General features: G+C 40.2%; 2 non-coding genes across 2 annotated transcripts; one reads left to right on the top strand and one right to left on the bottom strand.

Annotated features, from left to right (window-relative positions):
* Window positions 1-3,413: 3,413 nt before the first annotated feature.
* On the bottom strand, window positions 3,414-3,551 carry LOC119940468. Its single transcript, XR_005454946.1, has one exon. It is a non-coding gene; the product is annotated as a small nucleolar RNA SNORA7 (small nucleolar RNA).
* Window positions 3,552-4,290: 739 nt separating this feature from the next.
* On the top strand, window positions 4,291-4,427 carry LOC119940486. The gene has a single exon (XR_005454964.1). It is a non-coding gene; the product is annotated as a small nucleolar RNA SNORA7 (small nucleolar RNA).
* The last annotated feature ends 12,677 nt before the right edge of the window (window positions 4,428-17,104 follow it).

The following is a 17,104-nucleotide window of genomic DNA, read 5'->3' as shown; positions in this document are numbered from 1 at the left end:
ATTATTATTCAGAAATGAAAATTTCAACTAACGTGGACCCAAAATCTTCTTATGTACATTTATATCAATCTCCCTCTCCATAAGCAACTTTTTAAACCAATGAACCCAATTAGAAAATACTAGAGAGCACTGGGTTTTCTCTAGTGTGATAGTAATGCAATATTATACCACTATCATACGCTTAGAACAGTGCTTTGCACATAGTAAGCACTTAATAAAAGCCATCATTATTATTATATGCAGCTTGACATATGGACCGTTATATGGAACAGGAGTAGGGGGTATTGTTTTCTCTGGTTGCGGGTGGCAAAATTTTAGAAGTTGTCCCTATTTCACAGAAATAAATCTCAGTGATGAAAGGGCTGTAGGAATGTTAATAATGATAATAATAAATATTATTATTGTCAAGCACTGGGGTAGATACAAGTTAATCAGGTTGGACACAATCCTCGTCCTTCACAGGGCTCACACTCTTAATTCCCATTTTACAGATGGGGTAACTGAGGCCCAGAGAAGTGAAGTGTCTTGCCCAGGGTCACACAGCAGACTTATGGCAGAGCTAGGATTAGAACCCAGGTCCTGCTGACTCCCAGGCCTGTGCTCTATCCACTAAGCCACGCTACTTCTCAGTGTTACTATGGAAGTCACCACAGGGCTATGGGTTCTCCAGAAACCTGGTGTTGGAGCTGATGGTTTGGTTTGGCAATACTGGTCGCATTGCCAGTGATAGATTGGGGTGCTTCAGACAATGAGCTAAATTGTTCATAAGTGGTTCAGTCAACCAATCAATGAATCAATCAATTTTTTATTGGGCACTTACTGTGTGTGCAGAGCACTGTACTAAGTGCTTGAGAGAGTACAATACAAGAGAGTTGGCAGACACATTCCCTGCCCACAGTGAATTTACAGTCTAGAGGGGAAGACAGACAATATGAATCAACAAAAATACGGCTATGTACATAAGTCCTGGGGGCTAAGGGAGGAATATTAATAATAAATAAAATAAAATAATGATGGCATTTGTTAAGTGCTTACTATGTGCAAAGCACTGTTCTAAGCACTGGGGTAGACACAAGCTGATCAGGTTGTCCCATACGGGGCTCACAGTCTAAATTCCCATTTTACAGATGAGGGAACTGAGGCCAAGAGAAGTGAAGTGACTTGCCCAAGGTCACACAGCTGACAAGTGGCGGAGTCGGGATTAGAACCCACGACCTCTGACTCCCAAGCCCAGGCTCTTGCCACAGAGCCACGATGCTTCTGCCACTGAGCCACGCTGCTTCTCAGGAATGAATAAAGGGTACAAATCAAAGTGCAAGGGTGATGCAGAAGGGAGTGGGAGAAATGCAGCTTTGGCCTTGTGGATTCTAATCCCGTTTCCAACATTTATGTGTCTTGTGACTTTGCAAGTCAATTAACTTCTCTGTGACTCAGTTAACTTCTCTGTGCCTCAGTTACCTCATCTGTGAAATGGGGTTTAAGACAGTGAGCCCCATGTGGGACATGGAATCAGTCAATCTGATTAGCTTGTATCTACCCCAGCACTTAGTATGGTGCCTGGAACGTAGTAAGCACTGAAAAAAAAAATAGAGACAGACAGATATTAAGAGGAGAACAGAAACTGCAAGAGGATAAAGATATAAAAATGAACTCAATTCAGTGTAAAACCAAAAGAGCCACAGCTTTTTTGTAAATAATTGCATTTAGACCATGGAACCAACTGTCTGAGATCACTAATAAACTGACAGAGCACAGGCTTTGGAGTTAGAAGGCCCTGTGTTCTAATCCCAGCTCCTCCACTTGTTTGCTGTACAATTTGGGACAAATCACTTAGCCTGCACTTTCCTTCTCTTAATGAAGGATCATTTGCCTATTGTGTGACCTTGGGGCAGTCACTTAACTTCTCTGTGCCTTACTTACCTCATCTCTAAAATGGGGATTTAGACTGTGAGCCCCATGTGGGACATGGACTGTGTCCAAACTAATTACCTTGTATCCACCCCAGTGCTTTGCACAGTGCCTGGCGCATAGTAAATGCTTAACAAATACAATAAATAAATACATGAATAAATAAAAAGAAGTTGCAGACATTCACTTTCCCCCACAGGAAACAAAACACCTTCTATCCTAACACACACATTTCTCACCAAAATACCTCTCTTTGTTGTACAGCATAGTAGGCGAAACCAACAAAAATTAGAGAGAAAATATACCCCTTTTCCATTTATCGAAACACAGACTTTTCAGAGATTTTAGTAGTTTCCTCTATTCAGGTAAGTGCACTTTGTTCAACAACTCACTTATATGTGGTAGAATGTGCCTTTATTCAAGGCACCTGTGGTATTTAGGAGGAAGAGCAAGTATTCCGATCCTGTCATCTTTCATTCTTGCCACAGTTCACGTTTCACTGCAAATCGTCACCAGCCCATTACCAAAGAGCTGGTGCTCAAATACCCCTTTGGGTGAAATGATTCTTGACCCCGTCCTTCAGTGTGTCATCTCAAAGGCTATTTTCTAAAATCAAGGTGGACTCTACTGTGGTCTGGACGTAATGTGCCTTTATATGAACCTGGCAGTTTATCTGCTGTGCTGACAAGCCTTCTTGTAGTTCCAATTTTATGCAGAAACAACTCAGAAATAGGAGTCAAATCTTGAGAAGAATATGTTTGGAAAGAAGAATGAGGTAAAATCAGCAGGGCTCTCCAAAATGCCACAAGGTTTGGCATGGCTGTCTGGCTGAATTTCAGTGAGTCACAGGTGTGTATCCAACCTCGTTCCAAGACACAGACAGAGTCGTCTCTTAAACTGCACTAAGCCATCCCCTTAGCCAGATCCCCACCTGATTCGATACCAGAATCATGGATTAGTTCACTGTGGCATCCACCACTCAGGACTGGTGAACAGCAATTAAAGATACGAAATAATTATCAACAGTTTTAATGCATTTAACCTATTTACGTATGCCAGAATTCCCGGCCTGGACAATGTAGGACCTCAAAAGTGTTATTTCTTTCTCCGAAGGGAACCTATAACCAATAAATTCAAGGTTTTCTGGGCCAGTATCAAAGCCCTGTGAAATACGAGAACTCATATTCATGATCATTCTGTTCACACCATCGATTCTATTATCTAGACTGTAAGCCCTAGGGACCGTATCTATATGTTGCCAATTTGTACTTCCCAAATGCTTATTACAGTGCTCTGCACACAGTAAGTGCTCAATAAATACAATTGAATGAATGATTGAATGTTTTCACTCCGTGGATTTGTCTGTGTTGTGTTTTAATGTTTCCTCACTCATCATCATCAATCGTATTTATTGAGCGCTTACTATGTGCAGAGCACTGTACTATACTATGAGTTTCCGCCCTCGACTCTCCCATGCCGCTGCTGCCCAGCACAGGTGAGTTTTGACTGGAAGCAGATTGCCTTCCACTCACTAGCCACTGGCCAAACTAGGAATGGAATGAGTAGGCCCCTGCTTGACTCTCCCTCCCATACCCAAGACTGGAAGAGGACTAGAAACCCTCCAGGGGCGACCCTGAGAGGGGAAGCACTTGAGTAGATACAAGTGAGTCCAGTTTGATACAGTCCCTGTCCTACATGGGGCTCACACTCTTAATCCCCATAGTATAGTCACTCCTGATGTGACTGACGCCAGCCGCTTCTTAATAATAATAATAATAATAATGATGGCATTTGTTAAGTGCTTACTATGTGCCAAGCACTGTTCTAAGTGCTGGGGGGATACAATTCATTCATTCATTCAATCGTATTTATTGAGTGCTTACTGTGTGCAGAGCAATGTACTAGGCGCTTGGGAAGTACAAATTGGCAACATATAGAGATGGTCCCTACCCAACAATGGACAAGGTAATCAGGTTGTCCTACATGGGGCTCACAGTCTTAATCCCCATTTTACAGATGAGGAAACTGAGGCACAGAGAAGTTAAGCGACTTGCCCAAAGTCACACAGCTGACAAGTGGTGGAGCCGGGATTAGAACCCATGACCTCTGACTCCCAAGCCCGTGCTCTTTCCACTGAGTCACGCTGCTTCAATGGAGGGCTGTTTCGCTGCTTTTACCCACTTCTATTCTTAGATTGTAAGCCCCTGAGTGAGAGGGACCCAAATTTCCAACTGTTCATGTTCTTGTCTGCTGTGTGACCTTGGGCAAGTCACTTATCTGTACCTCAGTTACCTCATCTGTAAAATGGGGATTAAGAGTGTGAGCCCCATGTAGGACAGGGACTGTATCAAACTGGACTCACTTGTATCTACTCAAGTGCTTCCCCTCTCAGGGTCGCCCCTGGAGGGTTTCTAGTCCTCTTCCAGTCTTGGTATGGGAGGGAGAGTCAAGCAGGGTCCTACTCATTCCATTCCTAGTTTGGCCAGTGGCTAGTGAGTGGAAGGCAATCTGCTACCAGTCAAAACTCACCTGTGCTGGGCAGCAGCGGCATGGGAGAGTCGAGGGCGGAAACTCAAGTTGACTGTGCGGAAGGTGGCGATGGTAAACCGCTTCTGGATTTTTACCAAGAAAACTCTCTGGATCCACTACCAGAACGACTGCAGATGGAGAGAGGGGCGTTCTGGGAGAGATGTGTCCGTGGCATCGCTGTGGATCAGAAACAATGGCATAAGATAAGCCTCCAGTGTTTAGAACAGTGCTTGGAAACAATAAGCACTAAACACTGTCGTTATTCTCCCAGAATTCAGCACAGTGCTCTGATCAGAGAAAGCACTTAAAAAATACAATTACTGCAACTACTAATACTGCTACACTAATGAGGCACTTTTAGCTGAGCGATTAATTATGGTCACTAATTAAACATTTCGCTAGGTGCCAAGCTTTGTGCTAAGTGCTGGGGTGGACACGGGATAATGAGATAAAATGTAGTCCTTATCTAAAAGGGGACTTAGAGTCCTACAATCTAAGAGGTTGTAGGAACAATCATTATAGAGTCCTCTATTCACCACTCGGAGGAAAATGGAGGAAATAACAGGAAAACTATGCAAAATGGACCCTATCACTGGAAAGTGAGTCCTAGTTCTACTTCTAGGTACAGCCTCATGTTTTTACATCAATATATGTGCAAAAAAGTATTATTTTAATTACTTGGTGGTCAATTTTTTTTCTCTAGCTAGGAGATTATAAAATAGAAAAAAACAGAAAACCAACCCATCAAATGACAGTAGAGTTATGAACCAGGTTCTGAGAAAGGAAGAAGAAGGAAATTGATATTCTCTGGTCTGGATCAGATCTCATTTTTGTGTGTGGAAATGGAGCCCTCAGTTGGCCATGGTGAGCATATTTAAAACACCTGTGGGTGATAAATTCCTCCTTCTGGCATCAGCTTACCTGCCAGTGTTATGCAAAGAGAACATTCCTAAATTCTTAGGGATTCTGCTGCCAGCAAGCTAGGTAGGCTGGAAGCTCCCTTCTAGACTGTCAGCTTGTTGTGGGCAGGGAATGCATCTGTTATATTGTTTTGTACTCTCCCAAGTGCTTACTGCAGTTCTCTGCACACAGTAAGTGCTCAATAAATACGGTTCACTGCTCGATTGATTGATACACATGATCGATCTTTCAGTCATATTTATTGAGCTCTTACTGTGTACAGAACACTATACCAAGCGCTTGGGAGAGTTCAAGGTAACAGAGTTGGTAGAAACATTTCCTGCCTACAACGAATAACTTTTAAGTAGTTCTGCCCGCCTTTCAGATTTGCATCAGAGCAGGCCGCCTCTCAGGGGAGGAAACAAGGAGAAGAGTATTTAAAAGCAAAAATGATACTCTTGGGAACCACATTACTCCTTGATTTTAACATATAGTATACTAAATATACCACAGAGTATTACATTACAGTGGCCCAGAGGGTTGATCAGTAGAATAACAGATGTGGAAAAATGGAATCACGAGAGGTCATCTTTTCCATCCTCCTGTCTTTCGCAAGAGCAGACATCAACCATGACAGATACTACACCTAAACTATTTTAAAAGACTTCCAGAGAGTGCGATACCATCAGTAACACATTCCAGTTTCCAACCTTGATGGCTGACAGCAATTTTAGCCTTATATTTCATCTAAATCACTCTAGCCACAGTTCAAGTATCATAACTCATTCTGTCCTCAGTGTACCTGGGGAAGGATGCAACAGTAACCTTTTAACAATAACCCTTAATATACTTAGATCCTGTTATTAAAACTCCTCTTAGCTATCTGTTCTCTAGCTAAATAATTCCCTAGGTCCTTTAGACTTTCCTCATAGATTCTACTTTACTATAAATTAGAAGCAGTGAGGCTTAGTGGAAAGAGCCCTGGCTTGGGAGTCAGAGGATGTGGGTTCTAATCCCGGTTCTGCCATTTGTCTGCTGTGTGCCCTTGAGCAAGTCATTTAACTTCTCTGTGCTTCAGTTACCTCATCTGTAAAATGGGGATTAAAAGTGTGAGCCCCAAGTGGGACAACTTGATTATCCTGTATCTACTCCTGCAACTTAGAATGGTGCTTGGCACACAGTGAGAGCTTAACAAATACCATTATTATTATTACTATTATTATTATTTGTCGGTCCTTGACCTTGGAGATATAAACTCCCAAAATTAAATAGGAAAACAATCCCATTTAAATTCATGTGTTGAACCCTATTTATGGTAAGGTGAAATTTGTTAAGGAAAATATCTTCAAAAGTAGAATGAATAACATGTCTTTTTTTACTGAAAAATAGTCCAAGTGTCCCTTTTCAGGAGTACATTCTTTTAAATCGTCTATTTTCATATTTTACCATCTCCTTGATAGGTGAGCATTTAAGGAAATATTACCCATTTTCTTATAGAATAATGTCATAGGGATGTTGTGTTATTGTCACATTTCTATCCCTCGCTTGTAAAGTGCATTTACAGAGGAAAACGCATTTTAGAGTTTGGTGAATATGTTCCTCGTCAAGGAGTACAATCTCAACAATTTGAGATTTTTACAGAAAAAAATATGAAGCTTATAATAAAATACACACTTGCATATATTAATATTTCAATTTGGAGAGTTCAAAACTCTGGCTCTAGTCTTGGTCCTCACATCCTCTGCTACTCCAAAGTGGCAAAGCTTATGTCATTCAACTGTGAAATAATTAGGAGTCTCTTCCCAGACCTTCCTGAGAAAATGGAAGTATGCCACGAAAAAATGCGACAATCCAGTTGATAAGGATTTTCTGAAAACCCCACACATCAGAGTGTTTTCATCTTTGTGTAAATTTGAGGCATCATTCAAATTTGGAGAAAAGTAGCGTGGCCTAGGGGATTCTAATCTCAACCCTGTCACCTGCCTCCTGTGTGACCTTGGGCAAGTCACTCAACACCTCTGTACCTCAGCTTCCTAAACTGTAAAGTGGGGATTCAATACTTGTTCTCGTTCCTATTTAAGCTGTGAGCCCCACGTGGGACAGAGATCATGTCCAACCTAATTAATTTATGTCTCTCCCAGAAATTAGAACAGTGCTTGACACATTTAAGGGCTCAACAAATCCCATTATTATTATAATAAATAAAACCATAGTATTTATTGAACATGGGCTGTGTGCAGAGAACTAAGTGATTGGGGTAGTAGAATAGAATAGATTAAGTAGGCGTGATTGTTACTCATCAAAACTTTTATTTATTTATATTAACGTCTGTCCACCCTCACTCCCCCAGACTGTAATTTCACTGTGGGCAGGGAACATGTCTACCAACTCTGCTATATTGAATTACCCTAAACGCTGAATACAGTGCTCTGCACACAGTAAGTGCTCAATTAATATGATTGATTGATAGATATATTCATTGAACATTTTAGGGAGTTCGGATCAGAGCCAGACTCTGAATTTCTTCCCAGGAAGCTCAGTCAATTTTGTAAATGAATTTCTCAGTTTAATTTGGGAGTAGACAATTGATCTTCCTAGGATTTTCACACTTCAGTTTCAGGCTGCATTTATTAGGGCATACATATCATCATCATCATCAACATCAGTGGTATTTATTCAGTGCTTACTATGTGCAGACCACTGTTCTAAGCACTGGGGAGAGTACAACAAAGTTGACAGACATGTACTCTACTCACAAAGAGTTTACCATCTAGAGGGGGAGACAGACATTAATATAAATAAGTAATTTATAATGTATAATTGAAAGATATTTACAGAAGAACTATGGCGCTAAGGATAAGGCGAATATCAAATGTCCAAAGGTCACATTTATGTTTAGGAATTTCATATCAATCTATCAATGGAATCTATCAATCTACTGAGTGTTTCCTGTGTGCAGAGCACTATGCTAAGCGTTTGGGAGATTGCAATATAATGTAAAAGGCACTTTACCTGCCCACACGGAGCTTAAAGGCCAGAGCTGACATAACTGTAGACTCCATTTTCACTTTCAGACCTTCTAGTGTTCTTTTCCCATATGCCAAGGGATGAAAGAACCATATGTAGAAAGAAAACTCCATTGTTTTCTCCTGGCCTCTTGGTCCTAACTTCCCAGCTATAGTAACGTATACCTCTAATGCTAACCTTCTTACTGTACCTCGATCTCGCCTATCTCGTCGCCGACCTCCCGCCCACATCCTGCCTCTGACCTGGAATGCCAATCCCTCCTCATAGCCTACAGACAATGACTCTCCCCACCTTCAAAACCATATCGAAGGCACATCTCCTCCAAGAGGCCTTCTCTGACTTAGCCCTCTTTCCCTTTTCTGGACAATTTCTGCTAATGTTAGGTTGATCCTGAGAATAATAATAATGATGGTATTTGTTAAGCGCTTACTATGTGCCAAGCACTGTTCTACGAGAATTGACCTTCTGTGTCACAGAAATGGAATGACAGCCAGTTAAATACTATTATCTGCAGGTGCAGGGTGATTACATTTCTCTTAATTTAACTCTGCTGACAGAGTTAATTTCTCCATTACACATTCCTGGAAATATATTTTTAGCTTCTCCAATGAGCTACTGGCGATCACTTTCTAGTTTTTGAAAGTACTCATTTATTTATCTCCTGGACAATGGCATTAAAATTCATGCCTCTGGGTGAATGATCAGAAAAAGGTGCCAGTATCACAGCTATAGGTCTAAAGTTGCAAGAATGAATGGCGAAGATGGACCCTAACATATTGCTATTGAGTAATTTTGTGATTTGACAAAAGAAGTCCTCTATTTCCTAATTATACTGAATTTAGGAAAGACTAATGGCTTCTGAATAATTACAGGAATTTCATTTTCAAAATCATTGTTTCTTTGCTGAAAATGAGTGTTAAAAACATTTCATTCCCCAATCCCTTACTAAATATGATCCGTGTATGATGTTATACTATCTTACTCATCTCACTGGGCCTCAATCACTCCTGTCACGCCGCCAACCCCTCACCCACTTCCTGCCTCTTGCCTGGAATGCCCTCCCTCCTCAAATCAGACAGACAGTTACTCTACCTGCCTTCAAAGCCTTATTGAATGCCGATTTCCTCCAACAGGCTTTCTCTGACTAAGCCCCCCTTTCCTCTTCTACCACTCCCTTCCGCATTGCTGTTACTCCCTTCATTGCCCAACACCCCCCCCCCCCACCTCCCAGCCCCACAGCACTTAATGTACATATCTCTAATTCATTTATTTATATTAATGTCTGTCTCTCCCATATCAATCAACCGATGACAATTATTGGGTGCTTATTGTGTGCAGAGCACTGTATTAAGTGCTTAGTACATCCTCTATCTTAACAGATGCTTGGATTCTGCCCTGACTTTAAGGACTTTTTACTTCCAATCTAAATTAAAAGTTATTCATTAATTGAGTCCACCATCCCTGTCAAAAAAACATTATCAGTATGTGGAAAATGCTAACTTCAAGCTTCCAGGAGGCTGATTAATATCCTGCTAATGAAAATATAGCCCTTTCCTCTGAACTCTTAGGTGATGTACTGGTTATTTGCTTCCATGTAATTTGACAGGACAATATTATTAGTGACCTGCAGTTATCAGTGGGAGAAATGTTAGGAAAGATGATTTACTTACCAGTCATATTTTCAAGGATAGGTCAATCAATCAGTCAGTGGTGTTTATTGAGCGCTTACTATGTGCAGAGCCCTGTACTATGCTTTAGGGAGAGTGCAACACAACAGAATTAACAGACACGTTCCCTGCCCATAACGAGCGTAAAGTCTAGAGGTGATAACTAGAGAGTATCTCAAAATTTAAGTTAGAGAACAAGATATGAAGGAGGGTGCAAATACAGCAGTGGAAAGAGAGGTCTGGACTGTCCTCCTGTTCTGGATAAAAACAGAATAAACACAGGAGCTCAGATGGTTTAGGAAGCCCCTTGTGAAGAAATCCCATTTAATGAGGAATCTGCAGGAGAAAGGAAGGAAGGTGATTTGTTGGATGGACACTTTGAGGTTAGGTTACAAACTCAGCACTTAGAACAGTGCTTTGCACATAGTAAGCACTTAATAAATGCTATCATTATTATTATTATTATTATTTAACTCCAGATTAACCCAGGAGAAGCCTAGAAATGGGAACAGAAAGGAATTAAGTTTTTGTTACAGAAATGTGTTTTTTTGTTTGTTGTTTTTTTTTTTTTTTACAAAGGACAAAGCAACCAGAAATAATTGTTCATGCTTTTTTTCTGGTATTTGTTAAATGCTTACTATGTATGTGCCAGGCACTGTAATAAGCACTGGGAGAGATACAAGGTTGGACAGTCCATGTCCCATGCAGGGCTCATAGTCTTAATCTACATTTTACAGATGAAATAACTGAGGCCCAGAGAAGTTAAGTAATTTACCCAAGGTCACACAGCAGACACATGGTAGAGCTGGGATTAGAACCCAGGTCTTCTAACTGCCAGGTCTGTGCTCTTTTCCAAGTCAGGTTACTTCTCCGGGTACTTTCTGAGAGTGAGGTGAACGTGATAGCCACTGCACTACGGAAACATGCTATGACTAGCGTAGTTGCTAGCCTTGAGTAGCTTGATCAATTTACATGGATGGGATTGGGAGAGGGTTATTAACTTTTAAGACTTTCTCCTTTTTATTCCTTAAACAGGACAGTTTGTCTGTCTCCTGCTGCTACCTTGGCTTAGAATCAGAAATCTTTTCTTATTTAATAGGAGGTTTATTCCCGTATTTTCTCAAATTCATAACTGAGCATGTGCAAGTATGCAGACATTGGCCTATGATTATCTGACATCTCATTTACTAGCATTTGTTTTTGACAGCTTCGTAGACAATAGAATCAAGAGAAATTAGCAGCCCAACATTACCATGAAGCATTTTCCTGGCCTCAACCAGAAAAGATAAAAATCTTAAATCAGCGAGTCCGTGTCAGAAGAGAATATTTGTACAGTGCTTGACACATAATACCTGTGCTTAACCAATGCCACAATAACAATGATGATCATTATTATTGTTACTTTCATGAAAACCCTCTTTTGCCTTCAATTCTAAGAGTAAGTTTGAAACTCTATGTGTGATCTCAGGTTCAAGTAATAATTGTGGCATTTGTTAAGTGCTTACTATGTACCAAGCACAGTGATACGTATAAGATAATCAGGGAAGAATGGGATTGTCATGATTAGGCTAATTAGGATTTGATGGACAGAACCTGCTGAGGTAAATGCTTACCAAGTGGAAGGAACTGTACTAAGAGCTGGGGTATTTACATTTCAAGCAGATCTGACACAGTTCCCATCCCAACAGGGTTTCCAGTCTAAGGGGGAGGAAGAACAGGTATTTAATCCTTATTTAATAGGTGAGGAAACTGAGGCCCAGAGAAGTTAAGTGACTATCCAAAGGTCACACAGCGGGAAAAATGGCACAGCAGGATTAGAATCCAGATCCTCTAGCATCTGGGGCTTTGCCTTTTCTACCAGGCCACATTGCTTCCCTGCCCCAGGGGATTAAGTCTGTGAGCACCGCATGGGCCATGGACTGTGTCCACCCCAATTACCTCATATCTACCAGAAGCAGCATGGCTTAGTGGATAGACCACAGCCTGAGAGGCAGAAGGACCTATGTTCTAATTCCCATTCTGTCACATGTCCGCTTTGTGACCTTGGGCAGGTCAGTTCACTTCTCTGTGCCTCAGTTCCCTCATCTGTAAAGTGGGGATAAGTCTACAAGCCCTAAGTGGGACAGGGACTGCGTCCAACCTGATTAACTTGTAGCTACCCCAGGGCTTAGAACAGTGGTTGGCACATAGTAAGTGCTTAACAAGTACCATAATTACGATTATTATCATTTGCTTTCCAGGCAAATGATATCATTTTGCCCACCCGAGTGGCATCAGAAGGTCAGAGTTCATGCCCTGCATTGCTGTGCCTATAATACCAACTGGACAATGACGGAAAACATAACACTTCCTCTCTAAGCCTGACTACTGAGTGGAAACTCAACGTAACCATCGTGGTGTACAACAAAGAAGGACTGTGTAAAAAAGGCATGCAAGTAATATCAGTAGAAGGAAAGGAAGCTGAGGGAGCCAATTCCTTGTTGAAAGGTTTGCTGCCAAAGCCTTGGGTTATGCTTAGCTATTTCCAGAACCGGTCCTGTCAACTCTGTGAACAAGGCTGACGTATCAGAGGTGGAACAAATGAAAAAGAGGTTAATAGTTGTAGGCCCTTCACATTTCATACTCAGGAAGTTAATAGTGGCCACGGTCCACAAAAGTATTAAAACATTTCTCTGACAGGAAATTTAGAAAGGAAGCAGTAAACCTCGTGCCGTTCAAAAATATATTTTAATTTTTTTCCACAGGATATGTTGTTTTCCACGGCATGTGGCCAGGCAAGTGGAATGAAATATGCATTAGACTGGCAAGATTTGTCCGTGGGGTTTATTTGGGATTTTTGAGCCCTCTGTAAGGTTTGACTTCAGATCCAAATGCAAATCTAGAAAAAGATTGTTTTAGTAGGCTTGAAAAGTTGTCCAAAAAAGAGTTTTCCTTCTGGAAAAGTGAAATTTCTAGAATCTAAGGTCTCATTAGCTCAGTCCAGGTCTAGCGGCTGCAAGGAAGAAAGGGAAATGCAGATATGAAGAGGGTCATTCAGATTTCCTTTCCAGCCTGATCTTCTCAGTGACATCTACCCCTTGAAACTGATTGACAGAATGATCAACAACTTTTGGCTGAGCTCTGAAATTTCAGTTTTTTAAAAAAATACTTAGCAATAGCAATGAAATCTTGCTATATGATATTTCTTTCTGACTTCGTTTTCAGAGGAGGAAGGGAAAGGAATAATATGGGTACATTTTACTTTCGGGAGGGGGACTGAATGTGATAAATAGATGTCTGCTGCCATTGCTCTGTTTTTAAGTATAAGATATTATATTTTCTATCCTTGCTTATTTTGATTTGCCGCTGGCTCCTAGAATTTCAATATAGTCCTCTTACCCAAAACTGTTATGCTTCAAACAACTCATGACAACAAACTGCAAACAGAAATGGTTTTTTCTTTTGTTGGATTTAATTTCATTTGGGTAGTCTTTTCCATTTTAATGTTGGTGTTATGACTAATCTGTCATGAAAAGCAAAATGTAAATAGTTCAGAAATTCTGTTTGCTCAGCATTACATAAAAATATCCTACTTACAGGAAGCTGACTAAAGAGTTACTCTAAAACACTGGCAAACCTTAATGCTCTAGCACACTTTCCTTAACTTTTTCACTCTGAATCTAAGGTGTGATTGTTGCATGGAATCTTTTCTCAGCCCAACGGTTTAAATCCTCCTAGTTTTACTCCTCTTAATTAGTTTTACTTTGTTATTTTTACTTCTCTTTATGAAAGAGATTTGTCAGATCCCTGACAGAATGAATGTTCAATTCATGGACGATTTTGCACTAGATTCCACCCGCTAAATGCAACTGTGAAGCAGCTTGGCTCAGTGGAAAGAACCACAGACCAGGGAGTCAGAGAACCTGGGTTTTAATCCCAGCTCTGCCACTTGTCTGTTGTGTGACTTTTTGCAAGTCACTTAACTCCTCTGTACCACAGTTTCCACACCTGTAAAATGGACACTAAATTCCTGTTTGTCCTTTTCCTTAGATTGTGAGCCCAATAATAATAATAATTATAATAATGGCATATGTTAAGTACTTACTATGTGCCAGGCACCGTACTAAGCACTGAGGTGGATACAGGTAAATTGAGTTGGGCACCGTCCCTGTCCCACATGGGGCTCACAGCCTTAGTCCCCATTTTACAGATGAGGTAACTGAGGCCCAGAGGAGTTAAGTGACTTTCTCAAAGTCACACAGCAGACAAGTGAGGAGCAGGGATTAGAACCCACGTTCTCTGACTCCCAAGACCATTCTCTTGCCACTAAGCCAGGCTGTTTCTCAATCAATCGTATTTCTTGGATGCATACTATGTGGTTCTCCTCACTCGCAAACCTGAATTCTTTGCACTGTGCCTTCTGCCTCATGATGAAGAATTACATTTCAGACAGCTGCGTTTTACTTTTTAGCATTTTCAACCAATCTCCTGCATTTTTCAATCAATGGCTGCCTCTTTTTCCTCTCTTGAGACTTCGTGAACAATAATTTGATGTTTGCCCTAATCACAGCCTCATGATTTTATAAACTTCACTCAGATACTAATGTTTTCAATCTATCTAGATATGGAATTGCCTCCATTACTTCGATCTTCCTGGTTATCCTTCTCCGTATTTTCTCCGGCTCTATTGCGTCTTCCTTAAAACATGAAGACCAAAATTACAGGCAGTATTCCAAATGCAGGGACTCTTTGGCTTTGTAGAGAGGCAAAACTGTATTTTTCTTTTGATTCTTATGTCCTTCCTAATTATGCTCCAAACTTTGCTGGTCTCTTAGGTTGTCACTTTTCTTACTAATGGTAAGTGTGGTATTTATTAAGTGCTTACTATGTGCCAAGCCCTGTGCTAAACCCTGGGATCTGGACTACCGATTTAATGAAGTATATTACTGAAAGAGATTTAATTTGGAGGTTTTATTAATCATTTACTTTTAAAGTAGAGGTGTGAAGATAGCAACCAGTAAATTATTGCTTCTCTTATTTACCAGAGGGAGGGTTTTTATGGTATTTGTTAAACACTCACTATGTGCCAGGCACTGCACTAAGTGCTGTACAATGTACTCAGGGTACACTGTACTATTCATTCATTCAGTTGCATTTATTCAATCAATCAATCAATCAATTGTATTTATTGAGTGCTTACTGTGTGCAGAGCACTGTACTAAGCACTTGGGAGAGTACAGTAAAACAATAAACATGCACATTCTTTGCCCATAATGAACTTACAGTGTAGAGGGGATACAGACATTAATATAAATAAATAAATTACAGATATGTGTAAAAGTACTGTGGGGCTGGAAAGGGGGAATGAAGAGTTACTATCTTCACCAAAGCATATAGTAATAGTTTGCTTGTAGAATAATTATAAATAAATAAATAAATTAGGCAGTAAAACAATCAGTGGTTTACGGGGTATACAAATTTTTTCCTAACCACTTCATAATTAAATCTATTTCTCACTGGTTGTTTCTGTGTCTATAAGTACCTCTCTGCAAACCTATTTCTGAGCATAATCATGGATTTTTCCAGTTGTCTTTTTAATAATGTGAACCAGTTCTTTTTTAATGATGTGAAAATTAGAATGGGGAGAAAAGAAAGGAAGCTAGACTGGTTAAAACTTGGGAATCAGACTTTTGGATGACTTTTCTGTCAGCCATTTCCTGAGAGAATCATGCCTTCCCTGTCTTTTGAGTTTCAGAGCTTTATAAAATTTCACTGCCAAGAATGAGCAACATGTAGTTTTGTCTCTCTGGTCTAGCCACCTGCATTGAGTACACCTCCCAGCCTCCAACTATGCATATTGTGTCAGGCTGATGTGACATAGGTGTGAGCTATATTTGGAAGATGAATTATACAACATAACATGAATAGGGAGTAATGTAGTCCGTAAGGGAATTTGGATCATTATTTTCATCCCCCAGAAAGATGTCAGATCAAAAACCTGAAATGGTGGAAGGGCACTTTTTTGTAAATACAGCATCAGGTATTCAAATAGAATAGAACAAAAGTCATTCCATTAGTTGATTTTTGTTTTTTGAATAATCCACTTCAAGGTTTACTGTTTTGTGTTGTGAACTATTTACAAGTTGTGAATATGTTTGTGTCCCCTCTAGACTGTGAGCTGATTGTGGGCAGGGACTGTCACTCTTTAATGTTGTATTGTACTTCCCCAACTGCTTAGTACAGTGATCTACACACAATAGGCATTTAATAAATATGATTGAATGAATGAATTAATGTTTGTCTCAACCCATTAGAGTGTAACCTCCTTGTGAGTAGGGGGCATGTCAAGTGGAAGATTGACCTGTAATAGTAATTACTAATAGCAATTAGGACTATTACTAATGCTACTGTTACTACCTTTCATAAGTCTTGAATCCAAATATTTAAATGGGTATCTGTGATCACAGAAGAGATCACATTCAGGTAATATATGTATTTATATATGTTCATTCTTTCATTCATTCAATCGTATTTATTGAGTGCTTACTGTGTGCAGAGCACTGTTTTAAACACTGTATTTTTAGCATCACTTCTGAGAACTGCACACTCAGATTGACCTTCCAAAAGTAAATCTCAAAGTGAATCTGAATGTTTATGCCCATTGTTAAGTAGGGAATGTCTCTATTTGTTGCTGAACTGTACTTTCCAAGTGCTTAGTACAGTGCTATGCACACAGTAAGCGCTCAATAAATACAACAATGAATATGGACATTTACTATAATGCGTATTTAGGCCTGTTCAAGTAACACTCATTCAATTGTTCATGTGTTCCCATTTAAAAAAAAAAAACCATGCTGGCTTCATAAACTTGTTGTGCCTTTGCTAGTCCATTTGAAACGAATACCTGAAAACTTAGTTGTTGTTGTAAATGTTCTTGTTATGCCACCCTAAAGTTGCCTGATATGCAATCCACCTTCTCTTCTTGATCTACACTGCTACCATGTTAATCCAACCACTTATCCTATCCTGATTTGATTATTGTAACACCTCCTTGCTGATCTCCCACTCCTCTAGAACCTCCAGTGGCTGCCCAT

The sequence above is a fragment of the Tachyglossus aculeatus genome, chromosome 18 (genome assembly GCF_015852505.1).
Source record: "Tachyglossus aculeatus isolate mTacAcu1 chromosome 18, mTacAcu1.pri, whole genome shotgun sequence".
In the NCBI taxonomy this organism is placed as follows: Eukaryota; Metazoa; Chordata; class Mammalia; order Monotremata; family Tachyglossidae; genus Tachyglossus; species Tachyglossus aculeatus.
Note: the sequence above shows the minus strand (reverse complement) of the source record. Positions and strands in the feature narration are given on the sequence as shown.